The sequence below is a fragment of the Schistocerca piceifrons genome, chromosome X (assembly GCF_021461385.2).
Source record: "Schistocerca piceifrons isolate TAMUIC-IGC-003096 chromosome X, iqSchPice1.1, whole genome shotgun sequence".
Taxonomy (NCBI): Eukaryota; Metazoa; Arthropoda; class Insecta; order Orthoptera; family Acrididae; genus Schistocerca; species Schistocerca piceifrons.
This window is the reverse complement of record NC_060149.1, coordinates 202,782,531-202,799,441: the sequence shown is the minus strand read 5'-3', so window position 1 is coordinate 202,799,441 and position 16,911 is coordinate 202,782,531. Positions and strand designations below refer to the sequence as shown.

At 43.9% G+C, this 16,911-nt stretch overlaps 1 protein-coding gene and 1 non-coding gene across 4 annotated transcripts in view; both read right to left on the bottom strand.

Annotated features, from left to right (window-relative positions):
- Positions 1–16,911, bottom strand: part of LOC124721610 (ras-related protein Rab-3) — an 832,513-nt gene that overhangs the window by 249,365 nt on the left and 566,237 nt on the right. The window lies entirely within an intron of this gene.
- Trnat-ugu lies at positions 7,372–7,446 on the bottom strand. Its single transcript has one exon. It is a non-coding gene; the product is annotated as a tRNA-Thr (tRNA).

Genomic DNA, 16,911 nt, shown 5'->3' with positions numbered 1-16,911 from the left:
GAAATGGCTGCTAATCAAAGTTTCACTGACAGTATTAAACGGTTGAAAACTAATTCACTGTCTCTGAAGTTTGTAAATACCCACTATATGCAGTTCAGAAACTGTATGAGATTTCCTTCCAGCGTGTGTAAAACTTCTGAAGACATGCAGACAGAAGAGCTTAACAGTGTTAAATTTCTGGGAATACAAGTCGATAATAAATTCAGTTGAGAAAGGTATATCACACAACTGCTGAAGTGCTTAAGCATGTCTGTATTTGCAGTGCTAATGATGTCAGTTGTAGGAGATACAAATATTTAAAAAATGCATACTTGACTTACTTTCATTCTGTTATGTCATATGGGAACGTATTCTGGGGTAGCTCGTCAAACCGAGCAGAAGTTTCAGCATTCAAAAGCGTGTAATAAGACTCATTTGTGGTGTAAATGCAAAACCACCATGTAGAAACCTGTTTAAGGAACTGGGTATTCTAGTCACTGATTCTCAATAAATTAAGGCCTTAATGAAATTTGTTGCAAATAATATGTCTCTATTTCCATCCAATAGCTCAACACATAGTATCAAAACTAGGAGTAAGAACAATCTACATAAACACATAAAATCCCTTACCTCTGCCTAAAATATTCCTCATTCAGACAATGAATTAATTCTATAAATATTAGCAGTTCCAGTTTACTCTATTGTATTCACATATCTTGACAATCTCCGGACAAATGATCAGGGGATACTAAAATGTTCCATACTTTTGTGTTATACTTTCTGACATGTTCCACACCCACGAGCATCATCTCAATGTTGGGTCTATGGAAAGAAAACCGATTCTAATCTATTCCAATCCAGTTGCACACGTAAGTTATCTGTATGCCTGTTTGGCGAGGAAGTCAAGGTGCGTGAGACTGGGAGCTGTCAGCTGGATGATATTTTCTTAGATTTATCAGCACACAAGTCTGACTGCAGATAGGGTATTAACGCTTAATGCATATCCTGCAGTTTCAAAACTACACGCAGCTATCTCACGGATTGTAGTGTGAATTAGGAAGCTGGGACATTTGCCCTGCTATTTCAATGTTTTCTGTTAATTATACAAATATCAGATTAGACTAATTTGGGATGTAGCGATGTACCTAACAGACAGATCCAACATCAAGTCACTAAATAGGTCGTTGTTCTACGTGTGTAATAATGTTGAACGATGTATAACTCGGCGATTTTTCGGACCAAAAGCCGTGCGACGCGTCACGTTACACACAAGATGAAAATGTGTCTCTATTAGTATCTGGATGCTTTTTGATCATATACAGTTTATGTGAAAAATTTTTACAACCTGTTCGCTGCAGTCCCCAAGAGACGCGCTGTGACGTGTTCTTTACCACCCCCCAGTGCGTGTCCCAGATAACGCTGAGTGCCAGCTGCAGCCATATGCTCATGAGGTTGACGTGTGTGTGTGTGTGTGTGTGTGTGTGTGTGTATGTGTGTACGCTTGTGCGTGCTGCAACCCAGAAATTAGTTTACTGCTGGTACATTCGTGCGCACTAATTAACGAATTGTATCTCCCAACAATACATTGTTTAAACAATTAATTAACTCGTTCAGGTACTTTTGCGGAGCATACAGGGTGGTCCATTGATCGTGACCGGGCCAAATATCTCACGAAATAAGCGTCAAACGAAAAAACTACAAAGAACGAAACTTGTCTAGCTTGAAGGGGGAAACCAGATGGCGCTATGGTTGGCCCGCTAGATGGCCCTGCCATAGGTCAAACGGATATCAACTGCGTTTTTTTAAATAGGAACCCCCATTTTTATTATATATTCGTGTAGTACGTAAAGAAATACGAATGTTTTAGTTGGACCACTTTTTTTGCTTTGTGATAGATGGAGCTATAATAGTCACAGACATATGGCTCATAATTTTAGACGAACAATTGTTAACAGGTAGGTTTTTTAAATTAAAATACAGAACGTAGGTACGTTTGAACATTTTATTTCGGGTGTTCCAATGTGATACATGTACCTTTGTGAACTTATCATTTCTGAGAAAGCATGCTTTTACAACGTGATTATCTGCAAAAACCACATTAATGCATTAAATGCTCAAAATGCTGTCCATCAACCTCTATGCATTTGGCAATAGATGTAATAACATTCCTCTCAACAGCGAGTAGTTCGCCTTCCATAGTGTTTGCACGTGCATTGACAATGCGCTGACGCATGTTGTCAGGCGTTGTCGGTGGATCACGATAGCAAATATCCTTCAACTTTCGCCACAGAAAGAAATCCGGGGACGTCAGATCCGGTGAACGTGCGGGCCATAGTACGGTGCTTCGACGACCAATCCACCTGTCATGAAATGTGCTATTCAATACCGCTTCAACCGCACGCGAGCTATGTTCCGAACACCCATCATGTTGGAAGTACATCGCCATTCTGTCATGCAGGATACCGAGCAGCATACATAGCAAACGCCCGTTGGGCGTTTGGTCACAATAGCCATACATCAACACGATATCGACCTTTTCCGGAATTGGTAAACGGTCCATTTTAAAACGGGTAATGTATCACGGAGCAAATACCGTCCGCACTGGAGGAATGTTACGTGATACTGCGTACTTATACGTTTGTGACTATTACAGCACTATCTATCACAAAGCGAAAAAAGTGGTTCCTATTTAAAAATACGCAGTTCATATCCGTTTGACCTATGGCAATGCCATCTAGCGGGCCAACTATTGCGCCATCTGGTTTCCCCCTTCAAGCTAGACGAGTTTCGTTCTTTGTAGTTTTTTCGTTTGATGCTTATTTCGTGAGATACTTGGCCCGGTCACTATCAGTGGACCACCCTGTATACCGTGTTAAGTTATGAGGTTTTGCGTGGAATGATTTCTCGCTTCAGATCGGCGCACAGCATTGAAGATGCAGGAAGAGGCAGTTGGCGACGGTAGTAGTGTGCGCGATCGGGTGTCAGCAGCACGAGCCGAGGCAGCAGTCGCGGGAGCGGCTAGCAGTGCGGCTCCGTGCCAGAGCAGCGGCCGAGACGAATACATCGTGCCGCGTTCACGTCACGTCACTGTGAGGCATCGTGCAAAGTCGACCATCCGGGTGTGGTTACGGTGTAGACTCTTTCTATTGGAATAAGAAGTATACACTTTGTACATACTCCGGTTCGATGAGCGCTCACATCCCCTAACGTCTATCAAAGAAACTAGACCAGGCAGGGTACTCCGTTGCGCTAGTTTTTGACAACAATCAGTCTTACACACATCTGAAAGTCATTGTCTAAATTGGATAGACTGGCCGGGGTGCTCTTTAGTGCCAGATCAATCTCGATTACCCTCCAACGCTTAACAGCCAGAGGGCTTCTCTCTCAATCCCACAGGGTGACCGTTTTACATCAGCCAGTGTCGAGAGCTCACATTAGCAAGGTGTGCCCACAATTTGGCTAAATAAAATTTACCGCCTGTTTGGTAAGTAGCTCTTACTGTCATCTTTTTCACACAATTCATACTTTTATTTCGAACACTTTCTACAGACACATATGTTTTGAAAACAACTCCTTTGCACCTATCAGGGGCTTGTACAATCTACTGAATACAGAAATGGAAATGAGCGTATAGCATCTCTGGCCGGGAAGCCCCATTCGGGGAAGTTAGGCTGCCAAGTGGAAGGCTTATTTCATTCGACGCCCTACTGGGCGACTTGCGTGCCGGTGATGAGAATGAAATAATGATGAGAACAACACTAAACCTAGTCCACGAGAAAAGAAAATATTCAACCCCGGCCGGAAATCGAACCCGGCTAAGCAGGCGAACGCTGAACACAGTATTTATTCTCGAGAATTCCAGAGAACTGAAAGTTAGGTCATCAGCTAAATATGCGAACACAGTGTACTTGAGAGATGAAGTTCAGCTAAGTTATCTTTGTCCTACGTTTTCGGAAACTGGCACACTTGCGTAATATCGTGTACGGGCCCCGCGAGCACGCAGAAGTGCCGCAACACGACGTGCCATGGACTCGACTAATGTCTCAAGAAGTGCTGGAGGGAAATGACACCATGAATTCTGCAGGGATAAACCCGTAAGAGTACGAAGGGTGGAAATCTCTACTAAGCAGCACGTTGCAAGGCATCCCAGATATGCTCAATAATGCTCATGCCTGGGGAGTTTGGTGGGCAGTGGAAGTGTTTAAACTCAGGAGAGTGTTCCTGGAGCCACTCTGTAGCAATTTTGGACGTGTCGGGTGTCGCATTGTCCTGCTGGAGTTGACTAATGGACACGGATGGATGCAGGTGATCAGACAGGATGCTTACGTACGCGTCACCTGTCAAAGTCGTGTGTAGACATATCAGGGGTCCCATATCACTCCAACTGCACACGCCCCACACCATTACAGAGTCTCCACCAGCTTGAACAGTCCCCTGCTGACATGCAGGGTCCATGGGTTCATGAGGTTGTCTCCATACCCGTACACGTCCATCCGCTCGATACAATTTGAAACGAGACTCGTCCGACCAGGCAATTTGTTTACAGTCATCAACAGTCGAATGTCGGTGTCGACGGGCCAAGGGAGGCGTAAAGCTTTGTGTCGTGCAGTCATCAAGGATACACGAGTAGGCCTTCGGCTCCGAAAGCCCATATCGATGATGTTTCATTGAATGGTTCTCACGCTGATACTTGTTGACGGTCAAGCACTGAAATCTGCAGCAATTTTCGAAAGGATTGCTCTTCTGTCACGTTGAACGATTATCTTCAGTCGTCGTTGGCCCCGTTCTTGCAGGATCTTTTTACGGCTGCAGCAATGTCGAAGATTTGATGTTTTACCGGATTCCTGAAATTCACGGCACAGTCGCGAAATGGTCGTACAGGAAAATCCCAACTTCACTTCGGAGATGGTGCGTCCCATCGCTCGTGCGCCGACTATAACACCACGTTCAGAGTAACGTAAATCTTAATAACCTGCCAGTTTAGCAGTAATAACCGATCTAACAACTGCGCCAGAGACTTGTCTTATATAGGCGTTGCCGACAGCAGCGCCTTATTATGACTTTTTACATATCTCTGTATTTGAATACTCATGCCTATACCAGTTTCTTTGGCGCTTCAGTGTTCATGGTATGTAACATAAACGTTGCCACAAAACAGCCAGATAGGAATGGCTGACTATAGGCTGGCACGTCTACGTGCAAAACTCTTTGATTGCGCTCTGCGGCTTGAATGAGCACACAGGAACGACTTTTGGATTTTTCCTCGCATAAACAATCAGGGTCGTGAAACTTCTCGCGCCAAGGCGAATGATACGAACTGCGGGAGGTACAGTGCTGCACTCGAGGTGAAAATGACGCTGCACAGTTGTAAGTTAATGGCAGCTGTTTCCACAGAGGCCGTGTATCACCATCTCGAGACGTAGCGAACGAGCGAGTTGGCTGCACAACCGCCGTCTTATAATTGACGCGAAGGTCAATCGACAATTTCGATGCGTGGATTAAAATGAAAACCAACTGTCTATCTTCAGTTATGTAGAAGATATAGTCTTGTTAAGTCGGATTCTTGAAAAACGCTGTATAATAGCAGGTAACGAGTTGTCCATGTTTTGGTACTTGTCTAACTGAGCGGCCGACGAGCAGCTAGTCAAAGACGCCCATATCTACCTGTTGCTGTGCTGTCTGGACACCGCCGGCCGGTGTGGCCGGGCGGTTCTAGGCGCTTCAGTCCGGAACCGCGCTGCTGCTACGGTCGCAGGTTCGAATCTTGCCTCGGGCTTGGTTGTGTGTGATGTCCTTAGGTTAGTTAGGTTTAAGTAGTTCTAAGTTCTAGGGGACTGATGACCGCAGATGTTAAGTCCCATAGTGCTCAGAGCCATTTGAACCATTTGTCTGGACACCTCTTCGTCTCATCAATGACACTGGAGTTGCCGAAGGTTTTCACCGCCTGTTGATGACATTTTGGGATCTATCTTTGACTCTCTCCTACCACTGCATCACCATCACATCTTCATCATCATCGTTCAGACACTGTTGAAACAACATCCGTGTCACACTGTTGAAGCAACATCCTTGTCTGCCTCTGGCCATCCGTAAGAAATCAAAAAAAGTGAGTATGATGTAACGTCCCATCGACGACGAGTTCTTCGAGTTTTAAAAGAGGGAGCACAGATTCAGCTCTTACAAGTCGCCGTAATTGTTTTACGAGCGCGAGTCCATTGTGTTAGCCGATGCCCCGCCTCTCTCAGTCGTGTCATCTGTATCACCACCTGTAACTAATACAGTCAATGTCACTAATCTCATTTTGCAGTGTGGATATTCTTGGTCTGCCTCTTCATTTTAACCCGTGCATTTTCCTTCAAGTAGGCTATGTTCTTTGCGAAGCTATAATGTCGGATGAAAAGTCAATTCATTTTTATTGTTCTTCACTGCGTGATGACAATCAATGAACGTTAATTTCTTTTAGTACTGACTCACACGTCTCTGTTTCACTACAGGATATTTTAAAATTGGTTGCCTTGTGCTGGCCACAGCACCGACTAATCGATTAACTCCACTGAAATGAGTGTGTACGAACTTCTTTGAGATGTATGGATGCTTTCTTCAGCGTGTATTGAGTGTATATGTATCTGTGCTCCTTGTAAGTCTTTTGATACTTAGTAAATTATTTACTGTGCTCCTTGACAGTTGTTCGTTCATAATTGAGATAACTGGAAGTTCCTTTCATTATGTCCTACATTGGTGATCCTCTAGAACGTGGATGAACTAGTGACAAGGGAGTCAGAGCCATCACTGTTGTATTCTATTTCGAGGCCGTTTCCGACAACAGTCAAGCAGGAACATACACCAGTTTGTACGCTAACGGCTGCTACTTCGACCGCAGCTGCGCAAATAAGTCGTCACGCCAATCGGGACCTGCATCACGCCTCGCTTCCGCCAAACACTGGTTACGTGAATCTGCCACCATTTTGGTCGACAAACAGTGAATTGTTGTTTATTGAACTGCAAGTAATATTTTACAAACACAGAGTGAACTGTGACTTTGACAAAAATGCGTTAGCGCAACTACACTCTTCTCACATCAAAAATGCTGAGCATGTGCTAAATGAACAATCTATGCAGACCTGAAACAGGCTCTAATTGAACATTATTCTCTACCGCTCCATGAACGTCTCAAAAACTTGCTCTCATCCCATAACTATGTGCATCTGAAGACATCAGAACTGCTACGGGAATTACGTTCATTTGCATGAAAAGACTTTTTGACAGACTGCTTTACGCTTTGTATGTCTGAAAAAGCTTCCCGGAAGGTTACGCCCTGAAATGATAATTAAATCAAGACCCTAAGCTGTCGACAGGCGTTAATATACATCAACGGGGACAGTTGAAAATGTGTGCCCTGACCGGGACTCGAAGCCGGGATCTCCTGCTTACAGGGCAGACGCTCTACCCATCTGAGCCACCGAGGGCACAGACGACAGTGCGACTGCAGGGTATTACCCCTTTCACGCTCCCCGTGGGACCAACATTCCCAACTTAATGCCCACACACTACATTCGTAGTGCCCCTGCCCATTACACTCATTACTCGCGGCAGACAATCTTACCGAGTCCCGTAAGATTTTGGGCAATGCGTGTGCATCCAGCACAGAAGAAGGTCAATGGCTGGTTAACCTTAACTATATATGAAGATGGTATCTGTTCTTTCGGACATTGACCTCCTGACCTGCAAGCAACGCTGGATAAAGCGCGCAAACAAAATCCATGGACGTAGAGGCCGCCACCTCCGTACGCGCCGTTTTCACCGTGACGTCATCCAGCCAATGAGAAGCCGTCCACTGCTTATAAAAGCGGAAGCCTCACCGGTCCACGACAGTCAGTTTTACCCCTGACGAAGATGATGAATGCAGTCATAGAAAGCTTGGGATTTTATCCAAATTTGGCGCGGCGAGTAAATCGAGAACTTTTTATGCAAGGACTCCGTCGCGAAACACTTCGTAGTCATTTATTTATCTTGCACAACAAATGTCTCTATTTTTGCTGTACAGAGTTCTGGATTATGGTGTACGTATGCGTCAGTATAGACTAAATACTTTGCAATAATTTTATGTATTGAGAAAACTGGTATTGAATCTTTAAAAACACACGAAATTTCCATAAACTTTGCAACGTTAAGGAAAATATCCTTACGACAAAACCAATAATTCTGGCGTGAACTAAAACGGCTTAGCAGATTGGAATCTTTTGTACACTCACTCGTGATTGAGTTTTGTGCTAAATCAGACGAAAACTGTAGTCCTGGTTTCTGCTGTACGATCATATTATAAGCTACAGGGCAGCCCGCGGAAAGTAGTTGTTGTTGTTGTGGTCTTCAGTCCTGAGACTGGTTTGATGCAGCTCTCCATGCTACTCTATCCTGTGCAAGCTTTTTCATCTCCCAGTACCTACTGCAACCTACATCCTTCTGAATCTGCTTAGTGTATTCATCTCTTGGTCTCCCTCTACGATTTTTACCCTCCACGCTGCCCTCCAATACTAAATTGGTGATCCCTTGATGCCTCAGAACATGTCCTACCAACCGATCCCTTCTTCTGGTCAAGTTGTGCCACAAACTTCTCTTCTCCCCAATCCTATTCAATACTTCCTCATTAGTTATGTGATCTACCCATCTAATCTTCAGCATTCTTCTGTAGCACCACATTTCGAAAGCTTCTATTCTCTTCTTGTCCAAACTATTTATCGTCCATGTTTCACTTCCATACATGGCTACACTCCATACGAATACTTTCAGAAATGACTTCCTGACACTTAAATCAATACTTGATGTTAACAAATTTCTCTTCTTCAGAAACGCTTTCCTTGCCATTGCCAGTCTACATTTTATATCCTCTCTACTTCGACCATCATCAGTTATTTTGCTTCCCAAATAGCAAAACTCCTTTACTACTTTAAGTGTCTCATTTCCTAATCTAATTCCCTCAGCATCACCCGAATTAATTAGACTACATTCCATTATCCTTGTTTTGCTTTTGTTGATGTTCATCTTATATCCTCCTTTCAAGACACTGTCCATTCCATTCAACTGCTCTTCCAAGTCCTTTGCTGTCTCTGACAGAATTACAATGTCATCGGCGAACCTCAAAGTTTTTATTTCTTCTCCATGAATTTTAATACCTACTCCGAGTTTTTCTTTTGTTTCCTTTACTGCTTGCTCAATATACAGATTGAACAACATCGGGGAGAGGCTACAACCCTGTCTTACTCCCTTCCCAACCACTGCTTCCCTTTCATGTCCCTCGACTCTTATAACTGCCATCTGGTTTCTGTACAAATTGTAAATAGCCTTTCGCTCCCTGTATTTTACCCCTGCCACTTTTAGAATTTGAAAGAGAGTATTCCAGTCAACATTGTCAAAAGCTTTCTCTAAGTCTACAAATGCTAGAAACGTAGGTTTGCCTTTCCTTAATCTTTCTTCTAAGATAAGTCGTAAGGTCAGTATTGCCTCACGTGTTCCAGTGTTTCTACGGAATCCAAACTGATCTTCCCCGAGGTTGGCTTCTACTAGTTTTTCCATTCGTCTGTAAAGAATTCGTGTTAGTATTTTGCAGCTGTGACTTATTAAGCTGATAGTTCGGTAATTTTCACATCTGTCAACACCTGCTTTCTTTGGGATTGGAATTATTATATTCTTCTTGAAGTCTGAGGGTATTTCGCCTGTTTCATACATCTTGCTCACCAGATGGTAGAGTTTTGTCAGGACTGGCTCTCCCACGGCCGTCAGTAGTTCCAATGGAATATTGTCTACTCCGGGAGCCTTGTTTAGACTCAGGTCTTTCAGTGCTCTGTCAAACTCTTCACGCAGTATCATATCTCCCATTTCATCTTCATCTACATCCTCTTCCATTTCCATAATATTGTCGTCAAGTACATCGCCCTTGTATGGACCCTCTATATACTCCTTCCACCTTTCTGCTTTCCCTTCTTTGCTTAGAACTGGGTTTCCATCTGAGCTCTTGATATTCATACAAGTCGTTCTCTTATCTCCAAAGGTCTCTTTAATTTTCCTGTAGGCGGTATCTATCTTACCCCTAGTGAGATAGGCCTCTACATCCTTACATTTGTCCTCTAGCCATCCCTGCTTAGCCATTTTGCACTTCCTGTCGATCTCATTTTTGAGACGTTTGTATTCCTTTTTGCCTGTTTCACTTACTGCATTTTTATATTTTCTCCTTTCATCAATTAAATTCAATATTTCTTCTGTTACCCAAGGATTTCTACTAGCCCTCGTCTTTTTACCTACTTGATCCTCTGCTGCCTTCACTACTTCATCCCTCAAAGCTACCCATTCTTCTTCTACTGTATTTATTTCTCCCATTCCTGTCAATTGCTCCCTTATGCTCTCCCTGAATCTCTGTACAACCTCTGGTTCTTTTAGTTTATCCAGGTCCCATCTCCTTAAATTCCCACCTCTTTGCAGTTTCTTCAGTTTTAATCTACAGGTCATAACCAATAGATTGTGGTCAGAGTCCACATCTGCCCCTGGAAATGTCTTACAATTTAAAACCTGGTTCCTAAATCTCTGTCTTACCATTATATAATCTATCTGATACCTTTTAGTATCTCCAGGGTTCTTCCATGTATACAACCTTCTTTCATGATTCTTAAACCAAGTGTTAGTTATGATTATGTTGTGCTCTGTGCAAAATTCGACCAGGCGGCTTCCTCTTTCATTTCTGTCCCCCAATCCATATTCACCTACTATGTTTCCTTCTCTCCCTTTTCCTACACTCGAATTCCGGTCACCCATGACTATTAAATTTTCGTCTCCCTTCACAATCTGAATAATTTCATTTATTTCATCATACATTTCTTCAATTTCTTCGTCATCTGCAGAGCTAGTTGGCATATAAACTTGTACTACTGTAGTAGGCGTGGGCTTCGTATCTATCTTGGCCACAATAATGCGTTCACTATGCTGTTTGTAGTAGCTTACCCGCATTCCTATTTTCCTATTCATTATTAAACCTACTCCTGCATTACCCCTATTTGATTTTGTGTTTATAACCCTGTAGTCACCTGACCAGAAGTCTTGTTCCTCCTGCCACCGAACTTCACTAATTCCCACTATATCTAACTTCAACCTATCCATTTCCCTTTTTAAATTTTCTAACCTACCTGCCCGATTAAGGGATCTGACATTCCACGCTCCGATCCGTAGAACGCCAGTTTTCTTTCTCCTGATAACGACATCCTCTTGAGTAGTCCCCGCCCGGAGATCCGAATGGGGGACTATTTTACCTCCGGAATATTTTACCCAAGAGGACGCCATCATCATGTAATCATACAGTAAAGCTGCATGCCCTCGGGAAAAATTACGGCTGTAGTTTCCCCTTGCTTTCAGCCGTTCGCAGTACCAGCACAGCAAGGCCGTTTTGGTTATTGTTACAAGGCCAGATCAGTCAATCATCCAGACTGTTGCCCTTGCAACTACTGAAAAGGCTGCTGCCCCTCTTCAGGAACCACACGTTTGTCTGGCCTCTCAACAGATACCCCTCCGTTGTGGTTGCACCTACGGTACGGCTATCTGTATCGCTGAGGCACGCAAGCCTCCCCACCAACGGCAAGGTCCATGGTTCATGGGGGGGAGGCGGAAAGTAGTACATCTACATAATTACTCTGTAATTCACAGTTAACTGCGAGGCATTGGGTTCATCGAATCACCTTCAAGTGACTTCTTTACCGTTCCATTCTCGAACAGCGCGCGGGTCTGGGGGCACTGTTCAACCCTTTTGCTACCACGGGGACGTGTGTCTTCCACAACAGGTTATCAGAGAACCGATGCGAATCTTCTGATATTATTGCTGTGGATCAATGTCCCACAGATAAAGAGAAGCGTGATAATAGTTTGCAGTGTTATTATAACTAGAAATTAAATTGCACCTGTAGGTTGTACCGTCTTCCAGTTTCAGTGTTAATCCTCTGCTCCGTGTTGTCGCACCGAATTAGTTGGTACTCGCAGATAGGCAACGCAATGCACAGGTTTGCAAAGCGGGCTGCTGTCGCGCATTCGTGTAAATGGACCGCGCGCAGGTATTGACGTTTACTGCGTCACAAGCGGTGCCCATATTGAGCACCTGTAAAGTGAGTTGGAGAAACAATAAATACACTGATCATGTCTATTTTAAGTATATGTTGTAGTTTTTGCGCAGTCGTTTTCTGAAACCCCGAAGATATCTGTAGGTCTGCCCCTCTACATCTTAGAAAACAAAACCGTGATAAATATTTTTTTCGTGTTGCTACTTCTATGACATTAGTTGAAATAATCATATATTTATGTATTTCACACCGAAAACAGTGGTGGTGAAAGGGTTAAGACATCCTTACGAGCTACTGGCACTCTTTTTTCTGTTAAGTAGAGAGCTATGCATTTAATTTGACTCTTCCCCATATCATCTAGTACTGCACGGTGAGGTGACAGAAGTCATGGAATACCTCCTATTATCGTGACGGACCACCTTTTGCCTGGCGTAGAGTAGCAACTCGACTTGGCACGGTCTCATCAAGTCGTTGGAAGTCCGCTACATAAATATTGAGCCATGTTGCCTCTACAGCCTTCCGTAATGGTGAAAGTGTTGCCGGTGCAGGATCTAGTGCACAAACTGACCTCTCAATTATATCCCATAGATGTTCGACAGGATTCACGTTGGACGATCTGGGTGGCCAAATAATTCGCTCAAAACAACCAAAACCTTCTTCAAACCAATCGAGAAGAAATGTCGCCTGGTAACACGGCGCATTATTATCAATAAAAATTCCATCGTTGTTTGGGAACATGTAGTCCATGAATAGCTGTAAATCATCTCCAGGTAGCCGAATATAACCATTTCCGCTCAATGACCAGTTCAGCTGGACCAGAGGGCCGAGTCCATGCCATGTAAGCAAAACCCACACCATTATGGAGTCACCATCAATTTGGACAGTGCCTTGTTGACAACTCGGGTTCATGGCTTCGTGGGGTCTGCACCACACTCGAACCCTGCCATCAAATATTACCATTTGATATAGGGACCTAGGATTTTCCAGTAGTCTAGGGTCCAACCGATGTGGTGACGAGCCCAGAAGAGGCGTTACAGGCAACGTCGTGCTGTTAGCAAAGGCACTCACGTCGATCGTCATTAACGCCAAATTTTGCCGCGTTGTCCTAACGGATGCGTAGCTCTCATATTAATTTCTGTGGTCATTTCACGCAGTGTTGCTTGTCTGTTAACACTGACAATTCTAGGCAAACCCCGCTGCTCTCGGTCGTTACGTAAAGGCCGTTGGTCACTTTGTTGTCCGTGGTGAGAGATGATGCCTGAAATTTAGTATTCTCGGGACACTTTTGACACTGTGGATCTCGGAATATTGAACTGCAAACGATTTCCGAAATGGAATGTCCCCTAGTTCCAGCTACCATTCCGTGCTCGAAGTCATGCGCCCATAATCGCGTTGGAAACATTTTCACTTGAATCACCTGAGTACAAATGACAGCTTTGTGAGTGCACTGCTCTATTACTCTTTCTGTACGCGATACTACCGCCATCTGCATATGTGCATATCGCTATCCCATGACTTCTGTCACCTCAGTGTGAGGCAAACATATGTGTAATAGATGTTGCCCCTTCTAAAAAGAAGTAAAGCTGTCATCAACCTGAAGACTGATTTTTACACCAAAGTGTTTTAGTAGGCATGTCTCTGTGAGAGATGGTATGCCATTGGCTTCCTCTCACCTTGGAACTAGCTTAACCAACTAGCTATAGTTGAATGTGGAGTAGGAACCACTGTGCAGCTTGGCATTTCTTGCATTAACAAATAATGCCAGAGGTGAAAGAAGCGAAAAGTGGCAGAGAAAAGTCCGAGACGAACCAGATACGGAACCCATGGCCTTTGGATTCCTAGTCTAGCACTTTGGCAACGAGTCTCCGAGAGAACTGCAGGAGTGAAATAATATGGTCATCAAAACAATAAATCACAGTTTGGCACACTCTGACCCAGGAAAACGTTCGTCATAACAGCACTGCACAACTGGACGAGTTCTCGTTATAGGAGGATAAAGTACGTGTAGATGGTCTAGGGGCTACCCAGCCCGAACATACGGGCCGCGGCTCGCTTGCACACGATCCTCTGAGGAGGCTGAATCGATGGGATTCCGCGTGGTGGAGAGTACTGGGCGACGCACGCGCCATAGGTCAGAGGTCACGTCGCCACTGCTCGTTGCAAACTACAGCCGCTGTTCGGAGCTCCAGGCGAAGCTTTCCGTCACGTAATGAGTTAGGAGCCTCAGGAAAGAAACAATACGAGCCGATATGTCCCAGTGCAGCTTACACGATTTAGAGCTCTGTAGGGTTTCCTGAGTCATTTCGGTAGCCAGTTCATAGACAATTTAAAGAAGGAAGCTACGAGAATGACAAAGTAGGGCAAGAACTGCACAAGGCAAAAGGGCTCTCTGTAAAAAGAAACAGCTATTAACAGCAAAAAATACTAACCTTAAGACCAGAAAAATTTTCGTGGGAAGATTACGTGATGCACAGTGTGAGCATGAGAAATGGAAAGTGTAAAAAAAAAAATTGTAGAAATTAAATGATTAGAAGTGTTTTAAATCTGGTATTGCAGAGGACCGCTGAAAATCAAGTGGATTGGTCGAGTACGGCACGATGACAACCTGTCGGAATTAATAGTAACCTTAAACTTTTTGCACACGAAGCATTTATCTACCAAGAAGAATTGGAAATCGTAGGTAAAAAAGGTGGGAGACAGTGGTTCATTGGTAGTAAACGCGAACTACGTCCACAAGCCTGGCACACCGACAGTACCGATCGTGGTGTCAGCCTCTGCCGTTGGTGCCACTGGACGCGGTATGTACGGACATGGGGTCAGCACTCCACTTTCCGGCCGTTCTCAGTCTAAGTCACGTGGAACCGCTACTACTGAGTCACATAGCTCCTCAGTTGGCATCACAAGACTAAGTGAATCTCGTGACAGTCCACCCACCAAGGAAAAATCCCGAGAACTGAAGTTGGATCCTCTAGACAGCAGTCAGCCACGCTTGCCACTCAACGGACGGTTCACTGGTAGAGTAGTGGTGATCTCGAAAGCCTACTTGCAAACTTTCAAAAACCAATAATAAGTGGAAATTCTAGGAATACACCAAAGCCCTCTACATACCGCTGCCATAGGGATCGCCAAGACAATAGCTGACTAATTACAGAGCACACGGAGGCGTTTAAGCAGTCATTCACACCGCGCTCTGTACGCGACGGAAACAGGAAAAAATCCCGATAGGTGGTATACGTGGAAGTACCCTCTGTCATGCACTTGGCAGTGGTTTGCAGAGTATAGAGGTAAGTGCAGAATGTGCCCTTCGACAAGTCAAATAGACAAAAGTGTAGTAAAGAACATAATGACACGGAGACACTGTAACAATACGAGTCAAGATAGATGTAACGGAACTTGAACAGCGTATTTGCCTCTATTGGTTACGGTAGAGAGATCGATCTTTCGGTCCTGTCTGTATATTTATACATAATATTGCATGAATAAAGGCTGGGCGAGTGTAAAGCTATCGTTAAAAACGCACGCCGCGCGATTTGTTACGATTTGGCCGGTCATAATAATAACAACGTGCTTTTGAATACAATTAAAATATAACAGCGATACCTGTTTAGTGTTATTGGAAATAATATGTAGTAAATTAATGAGTAAGGTAGCCGATCCTATAAGAAGAGGTAAAATTGGGCATATTGAGGTGTTTTGCTTTATATCAACGAAGCCAATGATACGGCGTCATTTTTTCGTTTACTCTTAGAAATAAACAAGTAAAAAAGTGCTAATTGTGCGTTGTGAAAAAATATAGGGGCGACTTTTAAATAACTACGGTATACGATTAGAGTAGCAAAAGGACAATTAGTTACACGAAATCGCGGATAGCGAAGTGTAGTCATTAAATTGAGTACACCTACAGGGCGATCAACCCCGGGATAAATCTATACGCATCTCACGAGGGACGCGGTACTGAAACCGTTTTTTTTAATTATATGGCGGAGAGCGGGCTCCAATTTATGAAAAGGAGAAAAACGTTAACTTTTAACGAACTCTTAATAATAGCGGATCGGAGAGAAAAGTGTATAATTGTCTTACGCCTAACAAACATTCGTGGAGGGCGATGGCTAAACTAGAAGAGTCAATAACAAAATACTGTATCACTATCATTGACTGTTGGTGTCGAGCAACCAAAACTGTTCATCAAAGGGTTTCGATGGAACTTGGGAGTTAGGGTTCAGGCACTCGTATATACTCCACATCAGGGTGTGAATGAGTGGTGAATGCGAAATAAAACTGTGAACACAGTTACGTTAAATAAAACAGAAGAAACAAGACAGTTTGGTCGTATCTGTTATTATTCGATAAACTGTAACATTTCTTATCGTTGTACGAAGCCTTTATACATGATCTTTATGACAATTTGCTTCGAAGGGATCTCATTACGAGTTAAGTTTTGGGGACCTGGTCAAGAGTGGGTAGTTCGTAGATCCTAACTACTGCAGCTATTCTGGAATCAGGTGCTACCGTGACCGTTGTGTGTTGTCAATGACTTAAGGTTACCATATCTCATGCTCTTAAGATCGACGCGCCTTTCCACTTGGTATAACGGTGCCTCACGGCAACAACGACAACGCCGACGACGAAGGAAGATACGGTAGAACACAAAATGCTCGACCACATACTATGATGTAGGCAGCAGCAGTTACACTATCTGGGCAAACGTATCTGAACACTCGTATCTAACGCGGGACGAGAAGACGAACGGACCCGCCAGTATTAAAGGCGTTGTCGGTAGAGAAGCAGAAACAGAAGAATAGGACGGTCAGGAGAACTCAGAGACTTCGAAGGTCGACTA